Here is a 21,563-nt window from a genome sequence, read left to right on the forward strand (position 1 = left end):
TGTGGCAGTACAATCTCATTTAACTTTATAAGCTCTGTAATATAGAATGAGTTTCATATAGCACAAAAGCTGATGTTTAAAGATAAACAGCATTATTTTATTATTTCTGTGACTCACTTGACATCAGTCTACATTTATTCATACTTTGAGGAGCATATTGATGGGTAGGGAAATTTGTTTTAGTTACCAAGCAAATGAATATTTTAGTTCATTTTATTTATGGTGTATATCTACCACTGTAATAAAATGAAGACATTTAGGGCAAAAGTCCTTTCTGAGGCCCGTGGCTTGTGATCTCAGATTTGTAGGCAGCAGACAGCTTTTTTATTCATATATGTCTGTGGGGGAACTAGAGTTAGTAATGCTGGTAAAATAACAGCTGCTGAATGTTATTTCCATACGATCTAGCAATTATAGCACGTGCCGTCATCAGATAACTTAGTTGTTCTCTTGTACAGTCCTCACTCTGATGGTTTCAGATACTTGAATTCTTTCTCCTTCTCCCAGGGTATCAGATGGCTCTAAACAATGAGTGTGGTCTAACAGGCTCTATGCTGAAGGCTCTGCCTTTTTTCTTTCCCTGAAGGGGAAATTGCTTAGTAAGCAGGGCCTTCTGGGCTCATGAACAGAAATACTGGACACGTGGCTGAGACCCCTGTATCTGTGCCTGTCTCCTTCTGGCTGAAGGAAGGCCGATTTTCTTAATTTTTTTCCATCATTCTGACCATGACAGTTATTGATCCACCGTTGCCAAAGATATCTGAGATCTGCCTAGCCATCTGCTGTTCCTCTGGGACTGTGATGCTGTGCCTCTTGTCTCTGCGGCGTGACTCCAGTGCTTTCCTTTCGCAGAGGAAGGAGATGGTCCTTTGGCAGCCTCCAGCTCTGGTCCCATCATACCTGGTAATCTGACTGCCTTCCGCTTACCTAGCATACTGTAAACTTTTTCTTATCAGTAAAAGTCTCTGATGAAAGAGGAACCCAGCAGGTTATATGAAGAAAAAAAAGACCCAACTATAAAAGCACTTATTTTCTAAGGTGATCAAGAGATCAGTCATAGACTGTTCCTCTTACTCATTCTTCCAGCTACTCGACACTTCTGCGAGTACTATATAAAACCAATGAGCAGCTAAATGCTTCATGTTGCTGAAGAATTGATATGTGCATGTTTCAGTTCTTCAATCTGTTCCATCCCTATGAAGCCAGGAATGAAGAACAAAACCACCTATATTTTTAAAATGCTAAAAGAAATCACTTAAATACAACTATTTGAAGTGGAGGAAAGGATACTAGCTACAACAGGGAGATCGACTTTTTCTGAGTGTTCACAAAGTTGTGCTTTCTGCTTGTCTTCCTCTGATGATTTTCTGTATCTCTATTGTCCCACCGCTTTTTGTGCTTGACTGCTGAACAGCTTTTGGTCATGGGCTTCTTTGGACTGAGCAGATACAGCTGAAGTTTTCATGCTGCCTGAATTCTTGAGTTGGAAAAGACTCAAGACAAATATGAGAGGCCACCAGATCCCTTCCTGCCATCTGTAAATAATTTTCAAAGACTACAGAGAATGTTGTGGACATGTCAAGTTTTCAGTAATCTCAGAAGGAGAAAAGGAAGATCCTAATGTAAATAGCAAGTAGTATAAGTTATCTGTCCTGGGAGGCCAACATGCCAATCAAACTGAAAATATGCTCTTCAGTAGAAAACTGCCTGCAGCTTTAATCAGCTTTAGCTGATTTTTTTGCGGAGCACCATATTTACCAAAGTGTAGGGCAACCTTGAATGTAAGGCGACCTCTCACTGTCTGTTTTAGTAGGAAAAAAAAAAATCAAATATCATCGTGTGCTGAAAATTCCCTGAATTATCATTGCAACCCAGAATGATCCTACGTCTACAAGCCACCCCTAATGCCTGATGGAGACAAGAGAATGAATGTGGAGCAGGAAGTATGCTGGTTGTAAGGGCTGGGCTTGTTCTTAGACGAGACAGTTGCTGGTTCCACGTGAAGTCAAGAAAAAGCCAGCAAATAAAAGTTGTACCTCTTTAAATCTTGAAGGGTATTTCCAGGAGAATTTCTGGAAAGAAGTGTACAGAAATGACAGTAAAGACTTCTTCAGTAAAGAGCATGTGATTTTGTGCCTATGATACATGGATAATGACATGAATGCTACCTGTAGGCAATTACGTAGTTTATGGGATTCTACAACATAAGCCATACACTGGTGGAAATAATTATATCTGTAATTAAAGGTATACCTTATGTCTAGATCCTAGGATCAACAACTGTAGGAAACCACAGTAGGTTCAGTATTGGGTTTGGTAACCAGACTGTAAAAGAAGGAACCATGAGCTACAGATATTCCTTGCTAGCAGCAGTGCCTTCAGCTGGCATTTCAGGATGCTATAATAAGCAGTACTACCCTTAGAGATCTTTTTGAAACATTTGATAAAGTCACAAAAGTAATTACATTTTTGTCTAACTTTATCCAGGAAATAAGGCACCTGGAGACAGTCATGCCTTTCCTGTATGCAGCCAGCCAGATCCCATGCCGAAGAGCTGCCTTCTGTTTCTGAGCGCTGCTTTGCAATCTGTGCAATTTGTGATTGCAACGGTGAGATTGAATTTGTGGCACAACAGCTCAAACAGAAAAAGTGCACATTAATTCCAGAGATTGGCTAAAAGTCCTAAACATGGTACATCCATCCCAAACTCTACACAGACTGAACGTTTCAGCACTGGAATTTCTTATGAAAATGATTTCATTTACTTTAGTTGATTTATGATTTAGGCTACAATTTCTTTGGGAATCAGATTAATGCTAGTAAAAGTCTAAATGCCCAAGTTTCCAACGAGAAGTCCTCTCTCTCCCTCCTTCCCCCGCCCCTGGTTCCAAAATCTGGAAGAAAAGCCCCCAAATCATTAAAGTTTTATAGATTTATTTAGCTAGAAACAATTTTACTGTATGTAATAACAGGTTTGAACAGAAAGAGTACTCAGTTTTTAAAAATTTTGCAATTCTTGTGACAGATCCAACCTTCCCGGAAACTGCTGAAGACATCCTTCAGATGTATGGTCCTGATTACGCTCATAATCATGTGATTGCCCAGATTTAGCTGTAGCATTCAGACTTCCAGCTTACAAGAAGTTTGTTGGGGGTGATTCCCAAACATTTCCATTCACTCAGCCAAGCAGGACATAAGCTATCCTCTAAAAACAGGAAAGCTGATATAAAATTATTTTGTTTGGACCTGTATCCCAACGTTGCTCATAGTTAAAGTGCTCAGAGCCACATGAAAACATGGCTTTGAACCACAGGAGAAAAGTCATGGCTCAAGGATGTATTACACATACGTGAGGACTACACAGATGACTTGACAGCTTACAGATGCTGGGGAGGAATACATTTCAGGAAGGCCAGGGCCGCAGATCATTGCCTGGCATCTCTTCAGCTCTGTAAGCCGTTCTCTCCAGGATCAGGTTTCAGAAAGGAATGCCGTCACGGGAGATTTTACACTATGACTAAAACTGCTGACTTTCCAGCAGGAAGTTTAACCTCCCATTCCAGGCTCGGCGCTTGCTTTATTTACTAATGCAGCCCCTAGTTGTTATGTGGCGGAAGAGTGGGGGTAAATGCTCTGCCTTGGGAGCATATGTGTGAGCGAAGAAAGTACCACTCGTCTCCCCAGCATCGTAGTCTCTCCTCCGAAACAGCAGCAAGAGCCCTCATCTGCAGTAAGGGAGCTATTAGAAGGAAAGAGCATGAAAAGGAATTGGAGTTCACTGTCAGCTTTGATCCTAGCAGAAAAATTATCTATAGAATAGAGCTTCCCAGGCTGCAATATATCTTCTGTTACGTTCTCTGTGCTGGGAGGGAGGATCTGGACAGGGTCAACTGCAAAGGCAACAGCTGCAGGGAGGTTTTATGGCCATGTGGTTCTACTAGAGACGCGTCCCTCTGGTGTCAGAAGATATTGACTTGGGACAACTCCTACAAAACATACCTTTTGCTGTACAGCAACAAACCACCAGCCAGGGGTCAAACCTTTACCTGCAATAGCACCAAAATATTATTTTCAGTGAAATAGTGGGTAGTTAATTATTACTCTGAAAGATCAATAATACTTAAATGATGACAGTTTCTTAATGTCACAGAAATACCAAGTTTCTTATTAGCTGCTCTTTTGTAGTAGCAAAAATATACCTCAAAATACAAAAGTTCAAAATGGGAAACCATGTAAGCATTGCTGACTTGTGCTGTGGGCTTGGTTCAGTTGCTGCCAATGTTCACAGGTTCTTTTTGAGTGACAAGGTTTTATCTTGAATCCCAGCTTCATGAGTCATGGGATTTTGTGAGATTCTTGCCTCTTGTCCTTCCCCTCCTGTCAAAGGATGATGTTGGCAGCCATCATGGAAGTATTTGAAACTGCAGGCTTCCTGAAGCCTGAAAAAAGAGAAAGCAAACAAGCCCACCTTTAATGTGTATATACATACACATGTATACACGCATAGATATATGTATATATGGTATGGATGAGTGCATCAATGTTTATCTGTCTGTATGGAAGGAGGGAGGGAGAAAGAGACATAAACATCTCATGATCTTTGTGAAGGCAAGGATTTCAGTTTTTGGAAGGCAGTCACTGGCAATGCCAACCCTCTAAAAAAAACATTAATGAAAGTTTGGATGTACATAGCCAGTTTGGAGAAGACTCAGCACACTGCCAGACTAGGCCCTTTAGGAGACAGCACACTTATGGCTGGGTCTTGCAAGCACTTGATCCACTTGAGCAGCCTTTCACGTGGATGGAGGTGGTAGTCAGCGGGGAGCAGGAGCTACCCATGAAGAAGCACAAGAGCTCTGTCTCTTCCAGCAAGAGATTCCAGCACCCTGATACTGCACTTAGTTTTCGCACTCGTGGTAGTGAAGTTTGCATCATGCTTGGTGAGGTCAGAAGCTAAGGATCCAAAAATTACATTCTTCCTCATGAGTAAGCTTTAGCATGATCTGGAATGACTCATCAGGTTAAAGGGTTGTAAGGGCAAGCATTCATGAAAATACGCTTTTACGTATTGGCTGAGTTTTCTGAGGGGAAATTTTGTATAAAAAGCATGAAGAATTGCATCCAGTAGGTACTAAATATTTAAATACATTTTTTGTCAAGATTTGTAATTCTATATGCTGTAGACTTTCTTATTTGTCTCTTTTTTCTGTATGCCAAAATAAATGCAAAAAACTAATACATAAATGCCAGCAAATATTCTTACCACCCAGTATATTCAGACTTATTTAATTAACTTCTCAGGCTTGGTTTTTACCAAGCTCTTTCTGTGGCTATGACAAATTATATCTTCCAGATCTGATTATTCATTAAATGTCTACTGTGAATTTCAGGCTCCCTCATGCTTAAAATACAGTGCATGTTTAATAAATCGTTAATTTTAATAAATTGTTAATTTTAATTGTTAATTAAAAAGTTTCTTCATTTTATTTAATTTATGACTTAAAATTACAGAATTTAAATTCTAAGGACGCTACAGAACACATCAATTAACCGTACTGAGCTAATTAACTTTTATAATAATTTTTTTGACTGCAGCACGTATATTTTCAGACCTGAAAGAAATGACTGGACTGTTTATTACTGAGATTAGCTTAAAAGCTTTGTTTTGATTTCAGTGGTAGGAACATTTTAATGCACTTTTGGAGTAAATAATGAATGACTGAATCCTCATTGCATTCATCAGAAAGATTCAATGATAAAATTAAGCATTATTTTAGAGTATTTTTTCCCACTGTTTCTTGAGTTGCATAATAAGGTCTTGGGAAGCTTGTTGCAGGACTTTGAAGACATGAACATCTCACTGCTGTGCTGTAATAAACTACAGAAATTTTGCTCTCCTTCGGTACGGGAGCAGGATTAGAGTTGAGGTTCTCAGTAGCTGTTGCTCAGAAACCCCCAAGCCTGGCCCAGTGCACACTGATGGCTACAGGGAGGTTCCCACAGATTCCTATAGATTGTGGATTAGACGGATTAGAGCTGTGTTGCACAAATTGCAGTTAGTACATTATTTTCATATGCCTGTTTCTCTGGACAAAGTTATTTTATCCTTTTCGTCATGAAGATGACATATCACTATTTTTTTTTTTTTTTTAAATGAACTGTTTTCCCTGTATGGCTGACTTTATTTTCTCCATTCAGGGCTATAAGAGAACCTTAAGCACAACCTTGGGTAAAATTTGCATAAGAAATTATTTGTAGCACGCAGCTAACCACCACTTCATTATACTCACAGGAAACCCCCTCCCCTCTCAACAAAGCAAAAATTTAAAAACAGGACTCTGTATGCAGAGCCTGATGTTATCGCTGCTGTCTTCAGTTGCAGTCCTGTCATTTATGACAGTTGCATAGTTCGTGCAGCACAGGTGTTTACAGGCTGAGAATACGCAGAAAGAAATGCAATGTTTATGAAAACGCCATTAGAGTAATAAGTAAGGAGGAGGACACGGCGTGAAAAACAACTTTAAAGGACAACACAAGCTTCCCAGAGTTGTCCTGATAGATTTTTTAAACTGTCTTAACTGGGAAGGAAAATAACACCTGGACAATTTGCCAAAGATTGCTTCTCCTTCACAAGTAACTTCAAAATCCAAATGAAAGACTTTTCCAAGAGATATTTTCTGCTTCAGCTACAGCTACTGGGCTGGGGAATGCATTAATTCGAGTAAGTTTTACAGCTTGTGTTAAGAAGACCTCACCAACTCTAAACTGAACTGAAAATCAACAAATGTTCGTGTCTTACTAGGCAAACACCCGTCAGAAAGACCAAGATGTAATGTCAATAGATTACATTTCTTGCAGCCCTTTTATCTGTGATGTCTGTGATGATACCTTATTCTCTCCTTTCCCTGCATAACACGTTCCTCCGTGGCATCCTCTTCTGTATGGAAGAAGCCCCCTGAGGTCATCTCATCTTCCTGTAATGCCTTTTCAAGTCCCTCTTCGGCTGTGGTGCCTGTAAGAAAACAGCTGCTGTTTAACAGCTTGAGGGAGGCACTTGTAAAACAGGAGCTACATTAAAAGCATAAGAAACTGTGATACAGGTTTTTGTTACATTTGTCAGTCTCCCCCTCTCCAAAACGGGTATGCAGCTTGTTCTCTTAGAGTCTCTTCTACGAAGGGCAACTCAAGTGCAGCATGGAGCATTAAGAACCTGTGCGAAGTTCTTATAAACATTAATTAAATATTTAAAAATAATAATATGTACACCCAGCCCCAGTTGACTGAGGGTGGTTACATAAGCAGCCATTTTGCTGCTGGTGGACTTTCTTCGCTGCTTGGCAAAAATAGCTGGAAAATAGGTTTTTCTGATTTGTAAAACTATCTTGTGCCACTGCCAGTTTTAGATAGTCAAATGAATCCAGTTTTACAATCTGAGATGGAAAGCCTGGTTGAAGCCATAGTAGGCAACAAGCCCTGACTGGCAATAAAATAATCCTCAAATGCTAGATGTTCCTCAGTGTTGGATTGAAGGGGCTGCGTTTAAGGCACTGCCTGGCATTCACGATGTTCAGGGCAAATTTTGCCATTCAGTTTTTGAGGAAAGAAATGGGGTCTGCAGTTAGGGGTGATTTTAATAGAGAAAAATTAGGATAAGGCAAAAAATCAGCTATTTCTGTATTCTCTCTCTGGCACTGCCCTGGTGACTCCACGTGTGGCTACACAAGTCATTTGACTTTGGGCAGAAGGAGTTAACACCTACCTCCCCACCTTCATGTTTGTAAAACACTTTGGCAAGATTAGGAGCTAAGTGTTATTTGGGAGCCCTATGCTCCTGCCTTAACATCCAGGGCTTCGCAGGCGGCAGAGGCGCCCGGTGCAAGCTGGCGGCAGAGGGACGCGAGCAGCCTCCGCCGTAGCTGCTCTTCCACCCATATTAACATAGGAAGCCACCTTTGTGAGGCTATGCTGTGCTTTAATTATGACTTAATTTGCTCTGCCTGTCATTTTTAATATGCAGCTGTATATATTTTGTTGTCTTTGCTTGGTTCTGTGCTTATACTTATATTGAGCGGGATTATCTTTTGAGCAGAGGTGCAGATCAGTGGGAATAAGAAAACATGTTAGAAGTAGAAAAGCAGGATTGTTTTACACTTAGTGTCATTTCTCAGACGTTTTACTTGCCCGCCTCTGCTTCTTTGGGAAATGGGAAGCATCCTTTCTCTTTTTTTCTAAGCATCTATGCATTTTCCTGCGCTTGTGGGAAAGGCAACTGGGCAATGACCTAATTCGATGCAAATGAAAGGGATTTCCTAGCAAAGGATGGTAATTTGCGCAGCGCTGCAGGTATGTGAAAGCACTGAATGGTAACCTGGGAGTACTGTGAGGGGAAGACCTCTGCCATAACGCAGCTATAATCACCTCGCACTTTCACTAATTGCCAAGAGCTGGAGCTCTTAAGTGCCATGCTATTTTTTATATAAAATCTATTAAATTGCTACATCTTGGCCATTTTCTCCAGCTGTTTCTATCAGCTGTCATGATCTCCTGCCCTCAGTAGGGAGTCTCAGAAATGAATGCAGTTCCTACAGCCCTCCATTCATGAAACTGATGGTGGTAGAGGACAAACCCTCTGTAAAGAATAAAGAAGGGTGAGCTGCTCATAACAATATAATGAAATGGGCTGTGGACCCAGCTTCCCCTCTCAAAATTAAACCAGGAATCATCCTCCAAACACAATGCCTTACCTCAGAGCAGACTCTTACATATCTTACCGCTGTTATTGCATGTCATGGGGATGCTGGCAGTCACTCCTGTTTACATTTTCATGTTTTTCAGCAGACTGATCAATTAGGCAGGTTTTCAGGAATAGATAATATGTGTTGTGTGTTTGTAATAGTTAGGTTCTTCATTCTCAGATGTTAATCTCTTCTAAAGCTTTCTTTTATCACTTCTGTAGGTCTGATAGATTGAGTGTGCATCATTAAAAAAAATCAAAAGGGACAGCAGCAAAGAGCACACAAGTGAATTTTAGCTAGCTTAAAAATATAATAACATCTTAATAATAATATCTCGGAAGTTCCTTAGGTATTTGCTAAATGAACCTATTACTGTGCTCCTTAAAGTTTTGCCTGAGAAGTGTTTTTGTGGGCTTAGTTATCAGTGTTAATTCCCAGAGCTGTGTATTTTTATGTTAGTTTTACTGAGTATATGGAGATGAGAGAGAGCAATAGCATAAGAAAACCATTAACATTAACACCAATGGAAAAGGAAATAATAAAAAATAAGACATGGGTTTTTTACATTTCTACAAAAATATAACAAAAGAGAACATGCAGGTCTATACCATTGTAATTAATAATCATTTAATTATAAATGTATGATTTGATGAGTAGTTTTCAAAAAGGCTGCCACAGATGTGGCAATGAATAAATAAGACTATTCCACAGGTCCCTAGTCTAGCATATTCCATTTTACTGTGCTTTGCAAATATTAACTGGAGAGTAAACCTGACATCAGCCTGAGATGAATGTAAGTGTGTTTCATTCCGTGTTAGTGAGAGGGATTGAGAAACACAGAGGGATTGGGTGATCTGCATAGAAATGTCCTCATGCTCTTTCTTTTCCTTTCTATGTGGTGTTAACAATGAGCTGAAAAATAATGTCTGAATGGCACCTGCATGTACATCACGTGTTTGTCTGTGCACTGGTTTTTTCTGAACGTTAGCACCAGTCAAGCTATACACCAGGCCATGCATATAATGTTATTTTTATATATGCAGAAGTATGAAGTAATAGCCTGCTTTTCTGTTATATTTCAAACTACAGCATGTTTATATATTTACCAAACATATCTGTGAGAAAGGAAAACATGCAATGAAAAAGATAACAATTACTCAAATTTTGATTTGAGTAATCAAATCAAAATTATAATAAAAATTAAATCAAATCAAAATTATTTAAATGCTATATATATATGACTGTCACAACAACGATACTTTCTTCTTACAGAGCAAAATAATCTTTAGCTTCAGGAAAAGTAAAGCAGATGTTCATATAGAGGAATAGCTGCTGAGCTTTATTTTGCATGTCTTCAAAAGTCTGAAAGCTATTTCTCTCAGGGAAGAAAGCGCTTATGACTGAGTTAATCTTCAACCAGAAAAATAATACACTCTCTTTCAGTAAAAGATTGGATCCTTTTTGCATACCTAGACTGAATGCTCGTACTTAGCAGTTGACCCCCCAAAAGGTAAATTCGGAAAAGTGAAAGGGTCAACTTTCATCTTTTATTAGCAACTAAATTACAAAGTTGATTGTTTATCACTACTATATATTGACCAGTTAAACATTTACACCTCTGTAGTGTAGATAAGACACCGGGATTTGACTCTAAAAGGAACAGAGTGTGAAAAACACAGTGGAGAAAGTCTGAGTTCCTTTTGGAGACAGGGAAATCCTTATCGTCATTCCAGGTTGTATTTTCAGACTACCTAAATTTCATGTACAGAATTACAGTGACTTTTCCTTGCTTTCACAGACCTGTTTAAGAAAAGTCCATCTCTATTTGGAAAGTTTTTACATATGTGCTCAAGGGATTCATGTATACTCTTAGTGAAGCATATGCTGAGGACCTTTTTTGTTATTACAAGAATATTTTACTGAATAACAAGCAACAACAGGGAGGAAGAAATGAAGTGTGCCCTTTTCTCCTGAAGATGCTAATAAGCTGTGCTGACTTCTGCATTTTTCTGTCTGTCAAAAACATTAGCCCTCCTCAGCCAGCTGCCTCAATCTCTTCCTTTCCCAGAAAATTCCAATGATATAGTTGTGTATTCCAAGTATGAATTTCTTCAGAGTGATGGAAATCACAGGACAAGCTAAAACAAAGCAAATGTAGTATCAAAATAAGCAAAAGAGAAGACTGTGTTGGAGCAGTGCAAAATAATTCTGTTTTACTTGCTACACATGCAGATCCATCCAAGTATGTGGGCTGCAGAGGGGGTGAAACGTGCTTCTGTCTTGCTCTGGGCTCATGGGCTGTTCTCATTCAGCCCATCAGTTGTGATCCCTCAGTTCAACGTGTTTAACCGAGGCTAAAGACTGGGTCATCCTGGCTTCTGGTTTCCAGGATGCTGATAATACTTTTCAAAACCAGATACTTTTGGGCAAGATTCTGGTGCTGCTTGTGTCCACTTTGCGTCCAAAAGTGTTACGGCAGTGAGATTTGTTCTGTTTCTTCGAAGTCTGCTCCGAGAGGACCTGAAAGGGGAAGGCTGATGGAGTCTCTGGGAGGAGTCTTTACCAAGAAGTCAAAAGAGGGAGAGCAGAGCTTTCTGTAGCAGCTTACTCAAAAAGTTCCTTGTTTGCTGTTCCAGGCAACAGCATTTGCTATGTTTACCATTGTCACATGATGACAAACAATATCAGAAACACAAAGCTACTCAAAAGTTGTTGTGTATCTGTCACCATGTGCTTGTTTAAATACTTGTAAAAGTAAATGATTTAGTAAAAAGAATATGAACTGTAAATGCCAACACCCTTTTGCTAGTTGGCTACATCTTAAACTGCTTTTTGTGCTTGCTTTTGTGGCTAAACTCAAAACTTAAAACCTTCTTTGGTGTTGAGACCCTTTATTTTGCTGGCACAGACCACAAACTGTGGAGACACAGTGTGCAATCACAGCTTTATATAAATATTCATTGCAAGACCACTGCAAGACAGACAGAATTTAAGTGCATCTGAAGCCAGTGTAGGTAGCTGCAGGAAATGGAGTCTGATGTGATTATTGCTTGCAAACGTCCTGGGCACACCGGGGAACACTTGATGGCAGAGGTTTTCTTGTTGAAGCAGATCTTTGGTACAGGATTCACAGCTTTTAGGTGCAAAATGGTGGAAGGGCTTGTTACAGTATTTCCTTAAGCTAAGTAGAATAAAAAGCAAAATATACTAACTCTCTGTAGAAAAATAAGCATCCTGGGCTTCAGCACAGTCTTTCAGATAGATTGTCTCCTCCTTATTTCTCTCCTGAATAGTGCTTGGATAGTATTTGAGGAAGGATGAGGAAGGGTAATGATAAATTGATGATAAACTTCTATGAATTAAGAAACAGGACATAAAGTTATTAATTTTATGGATGAGTAACAGCTGAATCACAACTGAGACTTGAATTGGCAGACTCTTTGAATCTCTATTCCAAGTGAAATTCCAAAATAAGAAGTCATTCCAAAACAAAGAAAAAACTTTGAGATTTCCCATGGAAGGAGATTTTTGGATATTTTTCCGGGACAGCATTCTGAATGACATATTTGTTTGTGCTTTACAAATTCTTCCTCAAGGTCTTTGAACAGCTAATAGCTCTGGCTCTTTACCATGCAGTGACGTGGGAAGCTCAGGAGTGAGGAAACTGAAAAAGCCCGATTTCCTCAGATTTTTGGACTGCTGAGAAGCCCAGCTCTTGGAAATCCTGGATAAACCTTCACATGAGCATCTGTTTTGCAACCTGGAGTTGGGTTATTGTGGGATAATTTATACGACGACATAGACTAATCATGAGGGCCTTGTCATTTAAACGCTCCAATTACTTTTTCTCTGCAATAGCTTCTGCTCTTCTCCACCTCCCACAATGCATTCCAGGGTGGCTATGTTAATTGGAAGTATATTCCTGTGTGTGAAGTGGACTTTAATTAGCACCTAAGGGGCACATTCTGGTGTCCTGACTCATGTGGCACGGAGGCATACCTCAGAGTCACTCCACGGCAGCCTGTGGGACTGCTCATGAAGAAAGGAGCTTCCTGGCCCAGACAAAGGCTGGTTGGGATGCTCCGAGCCACCCAGATGGGACAAGAGGCTCCACTGACTCTCCAGCATGCAATGCCATGGCCCGGGGCCCTATAAAACAATAGTTACACTAACGCTTCCAATTATTTTTCTCGACTAATGAGTAATATGAGTGGCTCCAGATTTTAAGTCTGTGAGCAATGTAGGAACACTGTAAAAATTGGGATTGCAGGCAGTCTTGTAATAAATTAATAACTTTGACTATTACGTGAGTCATCTGTAAAATGGGCCTTGAGTTATGAAGACACATATCAACTGTGGGGGGTATTACGGGAAATTAAAATTAATGTGACATAATACTACTTCAATTACAATAAAAGTACTGCAGCTGGAAGTGATGGGGAAAGTGGGAGGGGCATAACTCCACTGATTAGCATAATTACATCCATGCATCTGGTTTCCAAAAGTAGGGTGCGAATTGGTTTCAGCTCGGTATCAGCACCTCCTGCCAGCCATGCAGTGAGACAGCCGTGAGCAGACATCCTGGCTCCTGCTCCGCAGGATGAAGCTGGCAGCCAGGGTGGAAGGAAACAAAAGGCACTGATTAAAACAAAAAGCCTAGTCAGCAGGTTCTGCGATCAGTACATAATAAGTATTTTTTTTTTTTGCCTTAATGCTATTAATTGCCTTTCAAAGCCCTTACAAAATGCACTTCCCTGATGATATAAAACATCCCCTCCAGCATTGGTTCTCTGGCTCCTTCCTCGTTCTAAACCCATGTGCACTCGAAATCCTCACCTGGAGGACTGTGGGTGCAGATGTCACTAAATACAGCTTCTTTGGTGGTTACTACAGAATGATGTGTGTCACTGCCCTTTTCATGGACGTCATATGACAATCCCAGCAGGAGGAACCAGGGCCAAGTTATAAATCACCTGGGCAGCGTCCCAAGTGCGCTGTCTCTAAGAGGCATGTCCTGCCTATAGTAACAACTTGGGATTAAAATGTCAGCAAGTACTTTGTGAAAGTTGTTATCTATGAATTATTTCATAACTCCGTGTTTATGAAAATATGCTGTAAAGAGTTATTCAGACTTGAGAATTACTATCTTAATCGTGCTTAGACTGGAAAAATAATTACAATGCACTGAGGTTACTAATCTCTTCTGAATGAGCTCAGTGGTAGTAAAATATTTAAAAATGCTTTAAAGTGAGGAGAGAGCTGAAGTTATTTAAACACAAAGTCCTGACTAAAAGTATTCTAAGCAACATGTCCATCACAAATGTAATATGGAAATATATGAAAACTAAAAGGTGAAAAACATGTCTTAATTGCTTAACACATTTCTTTTCCTGTATTATCAAAATGTTGCGCAGGATTTTATCAACACCAAATCTATTTTACATTGTTAAAAGACAGTAAAATGTTTTAAAATATAGCATTAATAGGTTTAATGTCTCCTGTAGAACCTGATGTAACTCATATAATGTGAAAAGACTGTGAAAAGACTCTTCATCTGCCAATGAAGAGAAAGCCAATCCTTAAATATTCTTCTACATTTTGCAAATTATACACTAGATATTTTTTCTATATGAAATAACTGTCCAGTGTACATCCTGCTGGGTGAAAAATTGTCATCTATGATTTATTTCTTTTGGCCAAATAACCCTTAGCATGAATGAATGTAGAGTAATGCATTTATTGTTCAAAACACAGGTCTTGGTATAAACACAGCGGGTATAAATGTTGCTTTCAGGATCGATATTTGTCATCTCTCAGTGACTGTTGTTGGACTGATGCCGCATTTACAAATGCAAACAAAGGGTTACCCCTTTTTAATGGCCAGCCTTGCAATGTCAGCTTAAGATTTAGGAGTCAGCTTTGAGACCTTTGCTTTTGGCACATAACCCCCAGCAGCTCGGGCTCGGGAGAGCTGCAAGGCCCTCACCCACACTCTCGGTCCTGTCTGCCCTGCTGCCTTATGGAGGGTTGGTACAGATGTGAACGGTGGGAGCGTGGCAAACAGCGAGCTCTCTGCTGCCGGAGCACAGACCGCTGCATCTGAAAGCAGGCTCCTCTCTCACTGAGACACACAAAGGTGCGTCTGTCTCGGCCACTCGCACAGGTTGGAGCCCGCTGGCGGGACCACACCTGCCCATCATTCACATCATTTCTAAAGTTGGAGAGACCGTGAATGTTTCCTACTTGGCAGAGGTGCAAGCTGGCATGCTCAGCCTGGGCAGCCAGAGCGTACGTGGGTATGGGGAGATGGCTACCCATGTTTCTCCACTGGCTCGTCAAGCAGGGCAGGAGACTAGCGTTGATTAATCACCCATTTCATAGATGACTGAAGTCACATGAGGCAAATCCCTTTCTGTGGGCCTAAGTGACCAGCAGCATGCCACCTGCAATTCTCATCTCCAGTTATCCCTTTTGATAACACCACGATACTATACTCTACATGAAAGAAAGTAATACTATTTAACTTAAATAATTTTTCAAGCTGATGTACTGCCCTTTGCTGTATGTTTAATGGTTGAAGAGCGGATTAGTCCAGATCAACTTTACCTAAAATGGAAAAAGCTGCTTTCACAGTTGTCCACAGTAAAATACCCAACCTGGTCTATACTGGAGCAGCTTACTGATGTAGGCTTTTTATTTGTACATTAAACTGTTGAATTTATTGTTACGTAATACTATATACCTTGCAGAACACTAGCGGGATATTTTGGGGCAGCTCCCGTTCCTCTGGATTCCTCTCCTCTGTCTCCTGCTGTGCTTGCTTTCATCTGTAGCTGCCTCCTGCTTACCCTCACGCCGCCTCCACCTGCAGCAGCCATCGCTTCAGGGACTTGGACCTATTTTCCTCAGTTGGTGCCTCTCTTACCCCACCTTTGCTATAGTTTTGGCAGTAATACAATAATATGACAATATCTCTTGTCTAGGCTTGATTAGAAATCTTAACATACCCACTTTGATTTGCTGTTGCAGTGAAGTTCCTCTGTTATCTGCTATACAAGATGGGCAACTTCTTAAAAAAATATTTATTTTTAACAATTAGTGGTCTTTTTTCTGGCATTCCCAACATTCCCTGCTCTCATAGGCTTAGTCACTGTAACAAGGATTTCTAGTGAATGCACATTTCTCTATAGAAGGCAGACAACATGACAGAAATACATGTAACACCCTGGCAAGCACTTCAGAAAATAAAATGCAATGACAGAACTCCTTGTGCATGCATTGATGGTTTGATTTGAGTATGAACAGTAGGGTCACAGCACAGCTAGATTACTGTGGATGCAGTGTGGCCTTAGATATTTATAAATAAAACAACCTGACTTTCATAAAGGCTGTTTTCATTATAAATTAATGTCCTTTGAGTTGGATTCAGCCTCTAGATACTATCAAAAAATTGCCTCCAACCTGGCTGGAATCCCAGGGAGTCTGATGTATCTTGATGACTTTGTCATACATGATCTCTCTCTACCCTTTCACACCAGCTGCTGCCAGAAAGATTTCAGTGTTTTTGATGATACTCACTTCATTTCCACAATTGTCATTTATTACTGAACGAACACTGAATCTGTTGGTTTCCACAAACCACTGCATGACTTACCGCTGTTGCTCCCTAGTGCTTATGATAAGCCAAACCTTCCCTTACTGGAGGAAACTGTTCATTCTCCATCCTGCCTTGGAAGAATGAACTTTTAGCTTTGGCTTATCCTAGTGTATTCAGCTTGCTAAGTTATTTACTTTTAAATGTTTCTGCAGAATATTTGTTAGATTTTTGAACTCTTCTGGCACCCAAACAATCAAAGCATCTTCAGTATAAACTTCTGTCATTATGTGTATATGAGGTGTGCCCCAAATGTCTCTCCACATTCAGTGTTTTTATGATGGTGTAAAATGAGTGTTTGAACCCAAAGCAAATTTTAATAAATGTTTTACTTGGTCTTATTTCAAATACTCCATTGAAAATTTCCCCTCCAGTGCAAATTAATCTACTCATTCATTCCTTCTCTCACTCCTCCTCTCTCTCCATTTATGCCTCTTTATCCTCTTTCATTTTATATCTTGCATTTAGCATTTTTGTATTCCTACTCCTAAGAACAGATGAATGGGCAGGACCTTCTTGGTCACTTTGTATATTAACCTCTATTTTTTAAGCTGTTTGTGTCCCACCAATACTCCAGCTTTAAGTCTGTTCCAGGTCCTCACTGTTCTCACATTTAAGAACTTTGTTCTGTTTTCTAAACTAGAATTATTAATGGCTAGCTTAGTCTCCTTCGTTTGCCTGTTGTACCAGCATTGGAAAAAAACCCCACCGCTTACTTTCTCACTTTTGCTCTATATGGTTCCCAGCCTCTTCACCTGTTCTGGCTTTCCTCATTTCTCACTAAACTATTTCTAGACTACCAGTGCCTATGATGTACAAAGCACTTTCCGTATCTTCCAGGGTGGATATGTCCTGTCCTGGGGGTTCACAGCCCAAAGGATATTAGTGGGCAGATGTTAGTGGAAGCAGGCAGGGACTTTCTACTCATGTTAACTAGAATCATCCTGTGACGGCAAGACACGGATGGGAAAACGATGGGGAGAGATACCACAGCAAATAAGACAATTCCTCACTGGAATAAGAAACCAGTTCCCTTCCTTCCACTCCCCTTAAAAAGAACCCCTCAGTTCAAGGACAAGCTGTAAACAAGAGAGACTTCCAGAAAGGGGAAGAAGCACATCATTGGCAGTGGACTTGGGGAAGAACAAGAGCTGTGGGAGCCTCTCCTTTATTTGCTGAGGAGGACAGGCAGCGCTTCCATGCAGCTTATGCCTCATACTCCTCCTTTCAGTATAGTCTCTCCAGTACGGGCACGATGGCCTGCTAGCATGCTTTTGTGCTTGTGCAAGCAGGCTACCTGGAAAGAAATTCATGTGATACAGGTAAGGCAATATCACCCCAGGGCAGTGAGGAATCAGCAGCGTTTCTATCTTTCATCCTCTGTTCCAGAAGACACAAACACCGTGTGGGTACTAGGGAGTGGCAAACCTTGATGTGCAGTGCCTGTCTTCTTAAACACAACGGTCACGGAGCACTGCTATCTTTTTTTTAAATTTTTTATTTTAAATTCTGATCGATCTGTTATGCACTGTTCCAAGTAGCATTGCTTCTTCAGTGACAAGCTCACCTCCGTTAGTACCTGGTCATGCTACATGTGGTAACTGGAAGACAGAAATTTGCAGGGATGGAGAAGTTTCTGTTTGCTCCTGTCAGTTTGGAAACACTTCTAGTTAAGTATAGATCTAAAGAAAAGTAAAAAGAAGAGAAAACAATAAAAGTCACAGAATAGTATGTGCATCTTCAGCAACCATCCTTCTTGCAAGACTGCACATGGCAGATTCGGGAAGCAGCAGAGGATGACTATGTAGAGAAGACATGCACAACTCAAAAACACGGGTGGGCTATTGAAGACAACCAGTTGCTGGCTTCTGTTGGAAACATGACTCTCTTTCCTCAAGGCCTGAAACTAGATTTTTCAACATGGGCCCTAGACATTCACAGGAGGTGCCCAGCTTTTTATTATTATTCTATGGCTAACAGTGTAGTCCTACAGCTATTACAGTTTGGTTAGACCTATATGTGCAGTGACATTAGCCTCCTACTCCCATGCCTTCCTCCTCCAGTCCAGTGCTCCTACAGCATGGGACTCACAGTTTATCCAGTGCATCCAGTTTGTTATGCAGATTGTGGGGCAAGGGGTAGAAAGCCCCTACACACATCACTTCCACCATGCCAGTCCAGCCCTTCCTCATTTTCCTATTACGTGTATCCATGTCTTTAATGTGGATCCCACTTCTGCAGCTTGAATTCTTGCTTCTCCCTGCCATCGCACATCAGTCACATACCCCTTAGTTCCCCTCCTGTCTCTAGCTTTTCCCCTAAAGTTTTAGTTTATCCCCATTTGCCCTTTCCCATGCCTCCCTTCATCCTCCACTCTCCCACTACACTTATTTTTTCATTTTATGCCACCTCCCTACAATGTCCTCACCCAAAAATGTGATTACTTCTTTCTGAGTTCACGTTAGACAGACTAAGGTGCCCATGGGCTCTAAGTCAGTCATAGGCTGTAGGCTGCACAGTTCTGACATGCAGAACTTAAGGAATATCTTAAAAAACTGAAGGAACAATTTAAGGAATGTCTAGAAACTTAAAATGCTTCTATTTGGGTAACTGTACAGTGCAATGCCATACAGATATGACTGAGCCTGCTCTAAATCCAGCTCTTCTGCCCAATGCTCTGTCCTGCCTTGTTGCCTGCCTTCTAGGCGGGAACAGGCGAAATCCCACACTCATGTTGCTCTACCACCACTGATACCAGGATCAGCTCTTCTACGGCTAGCTCATTTACCTCTGACTTTTGCAGACATACTATGAAGAAATTTTTGTACGAGGCTCTTGAAGGGTGAGCACAACATACACATGAAAGGAGTATTTAAAATATTTCACTTCTTTGACTTGCTTTTTATGCTTTTTTAGGCGTATGCATTTTTTTTGTAGACAATCACTGTAAACAATGTGTCTAGTAAGGACAGCATTAACTCAGCTTCAATCCAGCTTGCTTTTGTATTTTTCCTTACCCCTTGCAACCGATTCCTGTCTCTCTGAGAGGGAGTCAACAGGAAGCATGACACTGCGGGGCAGGATGTGTGACAGCATTAAACTTCCTGGTGAAGCTCCATTCTTTGTACTGTCATAGCCATAAGCATCAGTGCCATAAGTATCCTTACTTACTGATCCCGTGTATCACTATAAGAGACTGTCTCTTTCTTAAAACAATAGCAGGTAGATTAGATGCACCATGCACAATGCTCTGCATGGATAAAGAAATTTTGCAAATTTATGTTAAATGTGGTTTTAATTATCTAAAAAAAAAAAATGCTAAAAAGTTGTATTTTTTTAAAATGGAAGACAGAAAAAGAGTGGATTATGTTTTTATTTTGCTTGAAAAAGAATCATCATAAAAACCAAGCCAACGGTTTCATGTTGTAAGCACCAATATAGAGGAAATGCTGACAATGCTGAATTTTAGCCATCAGAAAAAGTGATCAAATATATTTATTGATAGGTGAAATATTCTAGAGTCCGGACAAAGTCATGCTTGCTAATCCAATCTCAGTCCTGTGTTACAATACATTCTCTAATGAATGACATAATTACATGCTTTCCACCCATAAATATCACTTCGTCATTCAGTCTAAAGGTCAGATGACAGAATGGCTCAAGATTTATTTTTATCATCCCTGTACAAGGAGTGAATTCCCACTTCCCAGTTACTTGGATCCCCGCCTCCTTTATTAGTCAGCCTTGCCTCATTCAGCAGGCAGCATCTGGAGAGTACATTCCTCGTTTTCCACGCGAGTTGCAGGGCGGGCAGTGTCCAAGGCAGGCCTTCCATGTGAGCAAGGAACAATGTTTATTTGATGTGCAGAGAGCATTTTATTTTCCTAAGAACTTTACCGAAGAGATGACAGCCAGTTGATCATGAAGCCTGTGGGAGCTAGAAGCAGCTTTGCATTTGCCAGCCTTTGCCCCTGGGCTTGTCAGGCGGTTGTACAAGCCCTGCAATTCAAAGCATTGTAAGGAATGTTTTCTTGCAACACTTTTTGTTTAGCATAGCCAAGCCTAGAGTGAAGGTTTCTGGCAGACTCTATGCATAGAAAGTTACAGCACATATAATCACTTTTCTTTTGAACTTGTAATTACTACATTTGCAGACATTGAGGCACGAGAATAGATGGACTCTTCTGTATAGTGCAGAAAAATCTACCTGAGTGAGGCATTTTGGGTGTTTGATAAAAAAATTCTGTTGCTGGAAGCAGCAAAACAAATCAAGAGATTGACTAGTTTGATTTTTGGGCATCTACTTATAAATCCATTGCACTTGCACTTTCAAGAGAAATGTTAAAAGCCCCCCCCAAAATATGGGTCTCTAAAGAAGCTTGGGCTATGGCAGTTGTGATGTCTGAAAGGATCCAGAGAACATTCAGTACCTACTATTTTTAATGATATGATGGGAAACTGTTTCATGCCTGAGAAATAAATGCCTTTTCTATACCTCAGGGGAAGAGTTGTGCAATCCCGAATGACTTGCCATGCCTAGGCTAGTCTTTAAACCCTTGGTTCCAACTGTACAAGAAGCTGGAGCTCCAGAAAGCCACGTTCCCATCCCAACCGCATGCCTTATAAGGAACTTTTCTTTCCTATCGCTGTTTACCAAACCATCTTGGAGAGCTGAAGCCAATGCTTTGGCGTGCCGCAGCACGGCCCGGTCTGTGCCTGTGGGTGTGTATTTCCATCTGAACATCAATATGTAGATAAGACTGATCCGCTGATCCTGTAATGCAACCGATCTTTTATTACTTGTGATTGCGTAGTAAACCAAAGCAAAACAGAGAAAGTGCAGAGCTCAGCACTATCTGTCTCTTAGCTGGAAACTATGCTTACATTTACAGCCCAAATACTGCAAATACAAACCTGGGTTTCTGGCTGTCTGACATCAACGGGAGCTTTTTAATATCAAGTTCAGGTTTATGATGCACATCTTTTTGTATATTTTACTACACTAGAGTAATTTTTAGGTAGGCTTCTCCAGCAGCATGGCAATTCCCCAGCAGCGTGTATTGTTCCTCTGACTTACACAAAGGACACGCGGCTGCTCTTAGTATAAATATTGTCAATGGCTTAGTCTAAATTAAGAATTAACAAGACGAGAAGACTCGAATCCACTATATATA

The sequence above is a fragment of the Gymnogyps californianus genome, chromosome 1 (assembly GCF_018139145.2).
Source record: "Gymnogyps californianus isolate 813 chromosome 1, ASM1813914v2, whole genome shotgun sequence".
Lineage (NCBI taxonomy): Eukaryota > Metazoa > Chordata > Aves > Accipitriformes > Cathartidae > Gymnogyps > Gymnogyps californianus.